The 12793-nt window shown below is 43.7% G+C and overlaps 1 protein-coding gene across 5 annotated transcripts in view; it reads right to left on the bottom strand.

The window, feature by feature from the left end:
- The window catches only part of NCOA6 (nuclear receptor coactivator 6), a 535183-nt gene extending 523977 nt beyond the window's left edge, over positions 1-11206 (bottom strand). For all 5 annotated transcript variants that reach the window (XM_069243803.1, XM_069243799.1, XM_069243801.1 and 2 more), the window contains exon 1: positions 10975-11206. The gene's annotated coding sequence lies outside the window, so the exon portion shown is untranslated. The remainder of the gene's footprint in view (positions 1-10974) is intronic.
- Positions 11207-12793: the final 1587 nt, after the last annotated feature.

The raw sequence follows: 12793 nt of genomic DNA, 5'->3' as shown, positions 1-12793 counted from the left end.
ATGTGACCAATGTTTCCATGCTGTGCTACTGAACACAACAATGGCAGAATATGGTTACCCGACTCAAGGAGGAGCTCATTAGTCAGATGGCCAAAAGTACTTGAAGAGGCACAATACTACTGCAGCACCTCTAATACTGAGGATTGAAAGGTTGAGGAGCAGGCTTTTCTGGAACATTTTGGTACGATCTACCATATAGGTATGCCATACTCTACTAACACAGGATCACTGCTCCTGAAAATGACTTTGTGCGGTAGACTCATTTAAACTTTTATTGCATGTCTGCTGTTTCAAGAAGGCTATGCTCCTAGGAGTATCTCAGAGGATATTTATATCAGGGCAGCTTGATTATATAATAATGTTTGCTTTGTATCAAGCTGGTTCTGTGAAGTCCTAAAGTTGTTTTGTGAAAAAAGAAAGCACACGATCATAAACACATGGAAAATCCAAATAATCAAATAATTTAAAAGTGCAGACTAAGCAAAATGACACTACTTACACATACTATGGAAGCCATCAAACAAAGGGGGAGGTCTCTTAAAAGTGTTAAAACTACAGATCCACTTTCCTTGTGAGACCCTGCACTGCAATGAAGGTGCAATTTATTACACACTATACCTGGCACACCAAGATTCCTAATTTATTATATTTGATAAATTGCACATACTGCATGTTTTTGGGGAAAAACATGCAGACTTTGGTCTTTAGTTCTAAAAGGGATCAGGCTCCAGCGAGAGCCCCTCCTTTATCCTGGAAAAAAAAGGAGGAGGTCATCAGCATGGAGCGCATTATAATGCTTTTGGTCTCCCACCCTCATTCCGCCCCGGAGTCTCCCCTCCAGGCATGACAAGCAAGTGGTTCTATCGCAAGTGTGAAAAGAAGGGGTGATAAAGGGCACCCCTGCCTCATTTCCTGCTCTACTGCATAGTCCTCCTGTGCGGACCCATGCTCGTGGGGTTCGTATACAGTTTTGTCCAGGCCCCAAACCAGTCACCCAGCCGAGTCTTCCTGCAGCTATGGCCACTTTAAGCTGCCAAAACCCTTATCATAAGTATACTCATCAGTCATCTGATATTCATGGCTGTATTTTGACGTAGGATGAACCCAGACTGATCTCTCTGTATTATAGTCATGCGTTGCATCAGTCTGGTGGCCAAATTATGCTAAGTATTTTATAATCGATGTTCACCAAGTACGATGTTACGTCCGTGGCTTCTTTTCCCGGTTCTAGTAGGGGCACTGTAAGAGCTCCCCTATTAGAAAGTGGGAGGGAGCACTTGTGTTTGGCTGCTTGACAGGGGCTAGACACTCCACGAAGCTGGAGAAAAACTCAGCTGGGAGGCCATCAGTACCCAGTGTTTTTCTCCTGGCCATCTGCATTAGGGCGACAAAGCAAAAACAACAAGTGATGGACGGAATGCTGAACATTGTCAAACATTCACCCCCAGTACAGTGATCTGGGCCTAAATCCATCGTTTTTTTGCTGCCCATGCCATTCCAGTTTGGACCCAGCCATATGCAAATCAGTCTTGACCCTGTTCCCCATGGGAACAGTCCAGCCCGAACTTCTAGGCCAGGTCTTCCCTGGACTGGAAACAAGCATCCTGGGACCGGTTATAGGGTTTCACCCCTCATCAGCCAGGCTAGCTTGAATCCAGTGGCATGGGAAGCACGGGACCCACGTCTGGGCATACCCTTCCCACTTAGGGCGACAAAGCAAAAACAACAAGTGATGGACAGAATGCTGAACATTGTCAAACATTCACCCCCAGTACAGTGATCTGGGCCTAAATCCATCGGTTTTTTGCTGCCCATGCCATTCCAGTTTGGACCCAGCCATATGCAAATCAGTCTTGACCCTGTTCCCCATGGGAACAGTCCAGCCCGAACTGCTAGGCCAGGTCTTCCCTGGACTGGAAACAAGCATCCTGGGACCGGTTTCAGGGTTTCACCCCTCATCAGCCAGGCTAGCTTGAATCCAGTGGCATGGGAAGCACGGGACCCACGTCTGGGCATACCCTTCCCACTTAGGGCGACAAAGCAAAAACAACAAGTGATGGACGGAATGCTGAACATTGTCAAACATTCACCCCCAGTACAGTGATCTTGGCCTAAATCCATCTGTTTTTTGCTGCCCATGCCATTCCAGTTTGGACCCAGCCATATGCAAATCAGTCTTGACCCTGTTCCCCATGGGAACAGTCCAGCCCGAACTGCTAGGCCAGGTCTTCCCTGGACTGGAAACAAGCATCCAGTTACGCTATCCCACAGCGTTGTGTTTTGCTTTGCTTTTGCCGCCCTAAGTGCGCCGGGTATGCCCAGACGTGGGTCCCGGGCTCACTGTGCCACTGGATTCAAGCTAGCCTGGCTGATGAGGGGTGAAACCCCGAAACCGGTCCCAGGATGCTTGTTTCCGGTCCAGGGAGAACCTGGCCTAGCAGTTCGGGCTGGACTGTTCCCATGAGGAACAGGGTCAAGACTGATTTGCATATGGCTGGGTTCAAACTGGGGTGGCATGGTGAGCAAAATAATGGATGGATTAAACCCAGATCTGTGACTGGGGGTGAATGTTTGATTGGTTCTGCATTCCGTCCATCCAGTTACGCTATCCCACAGCGTTGTGTTTTGCTTTGCATCTGCATTATGGCAGCCCTAATATTTGGGAGTGTTATGTCCATGCTGAGCTTTACGGCATGCTGCGGAGGCAGAGTTTGGAGTGCTGCGCCCCCCCCAAGAATGTAGTTAGTGCACCCGCTCTGTTAATAGTGGTGTGGCAATACAGAGTAAAGTAATACGCTTGAAAAGCCTCATTGATATTGTTCTGTCTGTACAATCAGTCCCTAGTGGTGGCAGTCAATGAGACTATCACAAAGCCCCTTTTGGTCGGGTTTGCCATCCATTTTAATAGTGTTCCTGCCCGATCCCATTCAGCATGCGCACAAATCATATAATTTTTGTAACTGAAGCATGGGAGTGATTCTACCCCCACTGCTGCCTTTTCCCTGGCCTCCAAGAGTTCAACATGGATCTCTGGGTGGTGTGGCCTCTGCTATTCTATGGCCCTCAATTCTCTCTCTGCTAACTCAAAAGCTCAAATTAGCATCACTCCTGTGACCTCAGATATAAAATCCTTTATCATCTTACAGAGAAGTACTCATTATGGCAAGGCCTAGTGCTGTTGGTTTGGTAAAGGAAGAAATCCCTTTGGCTCGAGGCTGTTCAGTTTCTACTGGATACCTCCTATGCAACCTGAATGATGCAGTCATTCTCACTGCGAAGAGCTATAGGAGCAAACCATTCAAACAACAGTAGATCAATGTTGCAAGTAAGGGGTGAGTAGTAGGTGTGTGGCTAGCCATTACAACTTTCTATCTTTGCCAAAACTGTAACATCCTAGAAGAAGGCATACACTTCTCTTGTTTATATGAAGTCATACCTTTTCACCTGTTAACTAAGCAGCCAATGAGTCATACCTGTCCTGAAATGGGCTTCACTTTAAAAAAATAAGGTTCTATCAAAGTCACAATATAAGCAACACTAAAAACAGATGTACATGCAAAGAAAGAGAAATATTATTCTACTAAAAGATCTAAAGAAATCGGGTGTAATACTCTTAAAATGCTTTATTTTGAATCATGGGCAATCGTAGGAGTGGATGTGTGCCTCGCAGGCACCTTTAAAAGTGCCCCTGTGGCCAATGCAATAATCATCCCACATTCAAATTCCAGCATTGAGATTTCTTTTTTTCTAAACGTGCACAGGAATTATCGCCTATTGCAAGTTTTGCCTGCAAAATGCTGCATAGCATTCAGGCTGTGGTGCTTACTGTATCAAAATCTGTCTCAGAATTTTCTGGTATTTTTCCCTGGTAACTTTCAGTAGGTTTGACATGAAGACATTTATCTAGGGGAGTTTTTCACACTCATCATTTACTAGGTAGGCAAAATATATAAATTCTGCTTAGTACAGAAGTTACCCTATATGGCAGAATTAAACAGGGCACTAGTAATGAGGCCAGAAGAATCTAATTATGAGTGACCCAATTAACTGTGAGGTGTACAGTAACTAGTGTTGTAGTATATATGGTAACTGTGAGTTTCTGGAGAAATACCAGCAGCTCAAACCTGTCGATATTTGTGGGGAGAGAAATGTCTGGTGTTTACAAGGACGTGCAGAGTTTGGTGCAGCAAGGGCCAAAATCTAAATGTTATTCTCCAAAAACCCATAACTGGGTGATGTTTGTTGCTCAGCGAAGTTTGATTTTATCAAGCACAAGAATTACACCAATTATCGAGCCATTCCTAGTGAGGGTCTGAATTCTTCTTGATGACTGATGTTCTTGTGCAAGAGCCCACTAAGGTAGAGGGATGTTATTAGTAGCAGAAACTTGGCTGAGACCTTGTTTCGGTGCTCTTGAATACTTTTGCTTCACATACTTTTTGTTTCAGATATTGCATACATAAAATGAGACCTGAAAGAAGAAGCTTTGTAACTTAAAAGCTCAAGCAGGAAACTGAAATCAAAATACCTAATGTACATATATGAAACAACGTTCTAGTTAAGGAGTTGTCAAAGCACATTTTATATTTATAGAACTTTACTGCTCTGCCTACGACTAGTTAAAAACAGCTCGTCGAGATTCTTGACAATTAATGTTTAGTTTATTTCTTCGTTCACTGGAATAATTGAGATTATAATGGTACTGATAACACCATATCACTTCACCCTTTACAAACCCTTTTGATATTAACTGATCATCAGAAGTGTGCCTCTGAATAAACACAGAATCTACGCACATGTACTTTGCATCTCAATCAGGTCTAACCTAGTGTAGGTGCGTACTATAGTCGCCTATGTTCTTGTAATGCACTGATGCCAACTGTGGCAGGATGCGGTGACCACGTGTCTGTAATTTTCACGGACTGCCCGTAATTTCGCCCTGCCGTCGGTTGTCTGTGATGAAAGGCTTAATGGACAGCATTTGTCCGTAATTATAGCCGTTCTCCTAAAGGACAAAATATAATTAGGACAGATCAGTTTCCCCAGCTGGACTTAAAGGCATGGAGTCTCCTGTGCTCTGAGGGAGGGCGGGGCAGACAGATAAGAAAAGCCCTTCTTGCCAGGGTGTCTCCTTCCTTAAAGAAATGCAAATGTGCATAACTGGTGAATCTGCAAATGCAAAGGGGCTTGGAAACCTGCATTGACTTAAATCAAAGGAGTCACTTGAAGATTTCTGATGACAAAGATAGTTTCTTCTAGCGAGGTACTGTAAGGGAGTTCCAAGGTGAACTGTGGAGTGTGTTGTTTTAATGAACTGTTAGTATTAGGTATAAACTATATTATTCAAATCTGTATTTTAAAAGGACTTTTTTAATTTATTTAACCTAAATGTATTTGCGCATTTTGTAGCAGCCTATATTATGATGTGTGTAATGCATGTTTAAAATAAGGACTTACACATTAACAGTTCTTTCAGGGAAGAACCTCGGTACCTCATAGTAGTAACAAACATTGGCAAATCCAATAGATCTCGTCTACGCAAGAGTTATTGGCTTTGTTAATGTGTTTCAGCCATGTTTTACACCGGAGTGGCAGATGTTCAGCATGGGTAAAAGTTAGTGGCATAGTGGTGTAGAGTGGCATAGGAGCAGTGGCGTAGAGTGCTGTGGGGTACAGTGCAGTTGTTTAGAGTGCATTGGCATAGAATGCTGTGCTTTAGAGTGCAGTAGCATGGGGTGGCCTGGGGCAGAGTAGAGTGACAGAGTGCAGTGGAGCAGAGTGCCATACAATAGAGGGGCAGAGAGTGCAGTGGGATAGAGTGCAGAATAGACTTGTGTGGCATAAAGTGCAGTGGCATAGAATGGTGCAGAGTGGAGTAGTGTAAAGTGGTGCAGTGCAGAGTAGAGTATAGTGCTGTGGAGTGCAGTAGCATAGAGTGCAGTAGTGCAGAGTAGAGTGGTGTACAGTACAGTGTCAGAGTGAAATGTTGCGCAGTAGAGTGTCAGTGCAGTTGTGTAGATTGGTGAAGTGTGGTACAGATAGCAGTAGCGCAGAGTAAAGGGCAGTGGCGTACAGTGCAGTTGTTTAGAGGGCAGTGGCACAGAGTAGCGTGGGGCAGAGTAAAGTGGCATAGAGTGCAGTGGAGTAGAGTGGCAAACAACAGAGTGGCAGAGAGTGCAGTAGAGTGGTACAGTGCCATAGAGTGCAGAGTAGACTCGAGTGACATAGAGTGTAGTGGCGTAGAGTGGTGCAGTGAAGTAGTGTAGCATGGTGCAGAGCAGAGTATAGTGCTGTAAAGTGCAGTGGCGTAGAGTGGTGCAGAGTGAAGTAGTGTAGCATGGTGCAGAGCAGAGTATAGTGCTGTAAAGTGCAGTGACGTAGAGTGGAGTTATCAGAATAGAGTGTTATAGAGTGCAGTGGAATAGAGCGTACTGGTGCAGAATGCTGTAGTACAGAGTAGACTGGTGTAGAGTATAGTGAAGGATAGTGCAGTGTTGCACTATAGAGTGTCAGAGTGCAGTGGTGTATAGTGCAGTTGTTTAGAGTGCATTGGCGTAGAGTGCAGTGAAGTAGAGTGGCATAGAGTACAGTGACGTAGAATAGATTGAGTAGAGTGCAGTGGCATAGAGTGGAGAGATGTAGGGTAGATTGCAGTGGCACAGAATGCAGTGGTGCAGAGTGAAGTGGCGTAATGTAGATTGTTTCACAGTAGAGTGAAGTGGCGTAGAGTGGAGAGGTGCAGGATAGAGTGTATTAGCATATAGTGGCATAGCGTGCAATGGCAAGCAGTAAAGTGGTATAGAGTGCTGTGGCATAAAGTAGATTAGAGTTAAGTACAGTGTATTGATGTAGAGTGCAGGAGCATAGAGTTGAGTGTTAAACGGTAAAGTGCACTAGCATGGAGTGTATTAGCATAGAGTGCAGTGGCGTACAGTGCAGTGTTGCAGAGTGGCATCGAGTGGAGTTGTGCGGACTACATTGGTTTTGCCTAGACTGGAGTTGTTTAGCGCAGAGCGCAGTGGTGTAGAGAGGCATAAAGTGCACTGGCATAGAGTAGAGTGGTACAGAGTGGAGAAGAGTGCAGTGGAATGATGAGTAGGGTGCAGTCTAATGATGAGTAGGGTGCAGTGGTGTGGAGTGGTGCAGAGCAGAGTTGAGCGGAGCATGCATGATGTGGTAACACACTACCATGACAGACAGGTTGTTGATTGAAATTACCACTACATTGCTTAGACACACAGTTTTTCAAATAAAACTATTCAGTGCACAGTCGATGATGTGTGGAAACTGCATCACCTAATGCTATGATTTGTTGTAATCATATAAATGTATTTGTTTCCAGCACAGTTCAGAATTAACAAAAATGTCCTTAATTTGTACTCCTAATTCTGATTATATTCTGAAGTTCATTTAAATGTTGTCATGTGATAGAAAAAACTCTTTCCTAACCCCAGTATCCAGAAAGATTGTCACATAAATCCTCTCACTTTGAAGTCAAAGAAAGAAAAGTAAACATTGAGTTCCCACCGAAGACAGAGCCTGACATTTGACCTTGTTCTTTGAATACACAGCAAATGTGATGCAATAACAAGATTTACCGGCATGTTTACAAAAAGGGAGCACTCAGAAGGATAATGTAAATAAGGTTTGGGAAAGGGAAGGGGTGAACTCAAGCTGCATATAAAACAATAAGGCCAAGAAATGTGAGTTACAAACCACAAAGCCAATGGCAAGCAACAGGTGGAATGCATTCCCAAGGAAGTTCTATTAACGTACTTAAAGTGACAGCAGTGGGATACTTTGTGGGGAAAGTCCAGTATTTTAGTCCAGTCTGTATCTTGCAGAGGTTTGGCCACATCAATCACCCAGTAAGTATGACGAGAAGACCTGGAGTGGTCTCAATGTTGTAGGAAAGGTCTGTACACCCATTCTATCAGTTTGCCACCAGTTCCTATAATGTAGCGCTTCTGTCACACCTTATGTAGGGTCAGTACTAGGTGGCAGACATGAAATAGGGTAAAGGTTTAAGGTGGTTGTAAGTAAGGAGTTTACCGGGGTAAAGATGGTAGTCTGCCACAAGCGTTTGGAAATTTAGTAGCTCCCCGTCCAGAAACAAATTACCCAATTTTAAGACCTCTGCAGCATGCCACTGATGGAGTTGCTCTGAGCACAGCCATCCTGTGTGAGTAGAAATGCTTAATAAAGGTAGTGCAGGAGCACAGGTTTCTGTGTTAGTGAGTTTACAGGTTCTAGCAAGGCAAGAGAAAGCTGTGCATGATAACCCTGGATGGTGATCCGTAGAATGGTCAGCAGGAAACAATGAGCAGTGCAGTAAGCCCTCCTTAAACACCTTTACGGATAAACCCCATTCCATCAGGGGGGGTGGGCAGAAAGCAAACGAGTCACCCATTGGACCTGTGCACCTGAATAATAGTGTTCTAAGTCCGGAAGACCTAATCCACCTGCAGTCACAGGTAGCTTTAGAGTGGGAGGTGCTACCCGACAGCGCCCCAGCGACCAAATTAGATGTGTGGATTGTCTGTAGAAGGAAAGAAGGATGAGCAGGGGAAGGTTTGCAAAATATTACTATCACTGGTGGTAGCACACCATCTTCCCTAGTGCCACATGGCCCACTACAAAAAGAAGAAAAGCCCAAAAAGCAAACTGGGCTTGGAGGGACTGTGACGCTCTGCAGAGATTTCCATATTGCAAATCAGTGGGAGAATTGTAGATATTAATCACTAGGTATCAAACGGTAACTGATGCCCAGTTCAATTTGAGGTCTAATTGTATATAAAAGGGAAAACAGTGCCACAAGTTAAACACTAATTACATTTTAAAATGTTTACATTTCATTTTGTTTGTACAATTTACATCTCAAATGTTTTGAAGATTCTATGATTACTTGACACTTAGGGATAACCCAGATCACTAGTTTGGCTTTTGCACAATTTCAAAACCATTTTAAGAAATAGATAAAGCGGGCAATTGCCCTGCACAACCTTCCAAGAGGTCTGGCCTCTGCTCACGCTTCAAAAGCATGAACAGCAGACCATTGCACCAGAAGAGTTTGCAAAACTGGGTGGGTGCTACTTGTTCAACCACTTGACAGTGCCTCTTCTGTTTCTCTCCTGTCTGCAGAGACTGCTCCCCAGGTACGCAATACCTTCCGATAGTTTTGTTGGACACATATTGTCTGATATTAGGAATTGTCCCACCTTGTTTTTCTATTGCTTATTTATCCAGTTTTTAGCAACAATCCTTTGAATCGGTTGCTGTGGATCTCCCCTTTAATCTAATTTATTATCTTTGATTGGCAGTCCCGGCTCCCAGCTCTAAGATAAATGTAGAGTCCCGGACATACACTTTATTGCTGTGAGACTACAGACAAGTTGTGGGTACCTCACATCCTGGCATTAGGTGTGAAACTGTCGCCCACACCATCGGCCCTGTCTCATTACATTTTTTTTAGGTTGAAAGTCCATTGGCGGTTGGGATAAGTCAGCTATCTTTGTTCAATTTGTTTAAACTAGTATAAGGTTAACTACCTTAATATTTCCCAATCTGATTGCCAGGGGTTTTAAAATGTTCAGAAACATAATCAAAATGATGTTATTTTCTCTTTAAGAAAGACTGGGTAGATTTGGGGAGGGGTGATGGCCTTGACACACTGCTGAAGGGCACTAAATTACTACTGAACAAGGACGTATTGTGACACCTGAATGTAGCATACCAGGAGGCAATCAAAATAAGACACAAAAAGTGAATAAATAGAGCCATGTTAAAAAAGAGTAAATAAATGCACTGGTAACATAGTGAGGCATGGCCTCTCTTGGGTGTGTTTGTAAAAATGATGTTGTCCTGAATTTTGACCCTTCGTCCTAAACTTTTGGCCCGAATTTTGACCCTTTGTCCTGAATATTTTACAGTCCTGTCCAGAATTTGCCTCAATGCCAGGTGGTCACCCTAGGCGGGGGCCACAGTTAAGCCAGAGCGTAGTGTAGGAGGCATTTGAACCTTAAAGAGGGCTATTTGAAATATTGTGACATTGGCTCAGGGTACGCTACAAGGTGCAAGAGACGTGCAATTGTGCAGTGGGAGAAGAGGAAAAACAAAATGGAACTGAGCCAGCAATGAGGTCAAGGTGACAGTGAATTCCCTTACTGATTACATGGTCACGGATAAGTAGTAGCTATATAGGGGTTATTTGAGTGTCCATTTGATACTGTAGGGTCAGATTGTATTGGACTCTGAAGGCAGTTAAAAATTTGACGAGATCGTGAGTGTTTTGGTGAGAACATGGGTCACGAAGTAAAGGAAAATGTACAATGGGATTACGTGGGGTAAAATAATTAACTAATGGGAACTAACGGCAACCGGAGAACTCTCTTGGGGGTACAAGAGTCATTATGCGGTTATACGCGCTTTGCTAAGTGTAGGACAGCGGCACATTGTAGGCAAGAGGGTATTCAGTAATAAAAAAAGCGAACATGAAAGGCTCTGTATTAAAGGTGTGAGGCTTCGGGCCCCCGACTACCCTCCCACCCCTAACCAACCGGGTAACTGAGGTCCCAGATGCTCCGATCATGGACCCTGGTGACAAGTGTTAAGGTTACAGAGAACTATGGGGCTCATGCCCTGTAAAAGTGGGTCTCCGTGAATACTCGTTGTGGGGTGGAAGAGAGTAGTGTTACGATCGTTGCCATGCTCTGGGGACAATGAAAATCTGTAAAGTATGTGAGAACTGGTCCTCCTTCTAACGAGAAACGAAGGCAGAACCCGCTGTATTCCGTTGTCTTTGCAGGTAACCGGGGTCTACAACTGCTGCGAGAGCTGTGCATACAAGGTAAAGGGCAGCCCGCCTGTGAGAACTACCGCATTTGCTCAGCCAGCCTCTTATAGTGACAGCTCCGGACCCTTCCTCTCCGTTGACTCCATCGCCGGAGCCACGAATGGGCCCCTTCCGCTACTCACCCGAAACCCGGGCCCTTCAGTGCGCTCGGACTCCCGGCGTATGTATCTCTGCTCGGATTCCCCAGTGTTGCAGGTATGTATCTTCCTCTTTTCCAACCAAGACCCCGACCGCAGAGCTCTAGGGGTAGCCGTGGCGGATGGAAACCTAGGGGGCGCTGCAGGCTTTGCCACTGCCTATCTCGATGCCAGTCTCAACCTGGGAGCCACCGTCTGAATGCGCATGCTTCTGCACAGACAGTCTACCATCCGCTGACAGCTCTCTACTCCTCTTCGAGCCTGCCTGACCGACGTAAAAAACAGGCACGAATTCCTGTAAAAACAAAAATATCTTTGCTGTAAAATTAAAGCAACACACTAAGTTCGCTAACCCCAGCTTCCACAACGACACAAAAGGATGGCAACATCACGACAACCGAAGGCTCTTAATGTATGTGTTTATTTACTTTAGCAATTTTATATAGCGCGGACCTTACCCAAGAGTGTCGGAGCGCTTTACAACAGAACCAGAGAGCGTTATAAGAGAAATGAGAGTAACACGATAGTAGGAAACAACATGTTTAGCTACTGTGGTTACTCATGACAAGTTACGTGTTTACATCGTACTTAATAATTACATAAAACATATTTAGAGAAATTGCAAAAGTGATACAAGGTTATACAGAAGAATAGTACATATCTACAGAATTAAATCCTGGATAACCTAAAATAAGACACTTAACAGTAATAGCTCTCGCAATTGCTAAATAGCAGTTAGGGATATGCCAAAAAAGGTGAGGGTGAAGGCCTAGTATGGCTCTTGACGAGTGGTGTTATTGTGAAAAATAACTTAGGAAGAGAAAGGTTTTGAGGTGCATTTTGAAGGTTCTGAAGGAGGAGGGTGGTTGCATGGTTTATAGGTAGTGCTAGTGCAGATTTTTTAATAAGTTATTTATGAGTGTTTATGTAGTTTGAATAATGAGTTTATGTAGAAAATGAAATAACTTAGAAAATTAATGCACGCATTTGAAATTGTGACCTCGAAGAATGGCCAACAGTGTTAACGACACATACTAATTAATGATTAATACTTATGAAATGTTGAAAAGGTATTAGATTAATGCAGTAATATGTCATATTAATGGTTATGAAGTATGCTTTAGCTTTATTAATTGTAGGCCTTAACTTAGCAAGTGTCTTGGCCTATTTTGCCAGGCCTCATTTAGAAGCTGTATTTATTAGCGTTTAATAAAAATGCTGACCAAGAGATTTAAACTGTGAAATTTCTATTGTATTGTTTAAATGTGCTTAACAGAAGCTTTTCGTGAGAATCGACTGCTAAGAGATGATGTTCCTGCTAATGCAGCATTTTATGTGTAATGTTTGTGAGATCAACTTTCCCAGGACAAGAACAATGAAGATGCTACCTAAAGTGGAAGCTGCAACTATATTGTTACCTGTCAAGCCGGATGATGAGAACATTGTAAGGTGGACCAATCAACCGTATGAGAAAGGAGAGATATTAGAATTCATAGATTTGGTATACTAGTGTTATTGGACAGAGTGTGAACATACGATTAACAGACCAATATGGAATTAGGGGATAGTTTAGGTGACTTTGATATAACAATGCTCATTCTGAGAGAGGAGAGCATTCTCTGCCCTCATTTCCTGACCAAAAAGTTATTACCTTCTTATGCGGTTTTACTAGGGATGTGCTTATCTTTAATGCTTAATGACCTTGCCCCTACTTTCCTGACTGAGAGCCTGATGCCTTGCTGATCGACTGATGTCCTAAGGACGAAGACTGATTCTGCATTGCTGACCCATACCGAGGATAAGT

Source organism: Pleurodeles waltl, chromosome 7, assembly GCF_031143425.1.
Source record: "Pleurodeles waltl isolate 20211129_DDA chromosome 7, aPleWal1.hap1.20221129, whole genome shotgun sequence".
NCBI classification, from domain to species: Eukaryota; Metazoa; Chordata; class Amphibia; order Caudata; family Salamandridae; genus Pleurodeles; species Pleurodeles waltl.
The sequence above is the reverse complement of the archived record's forward strand: the minus strand, read 5'-3'. Positions and strand labels throughout refer to the sequence as shown.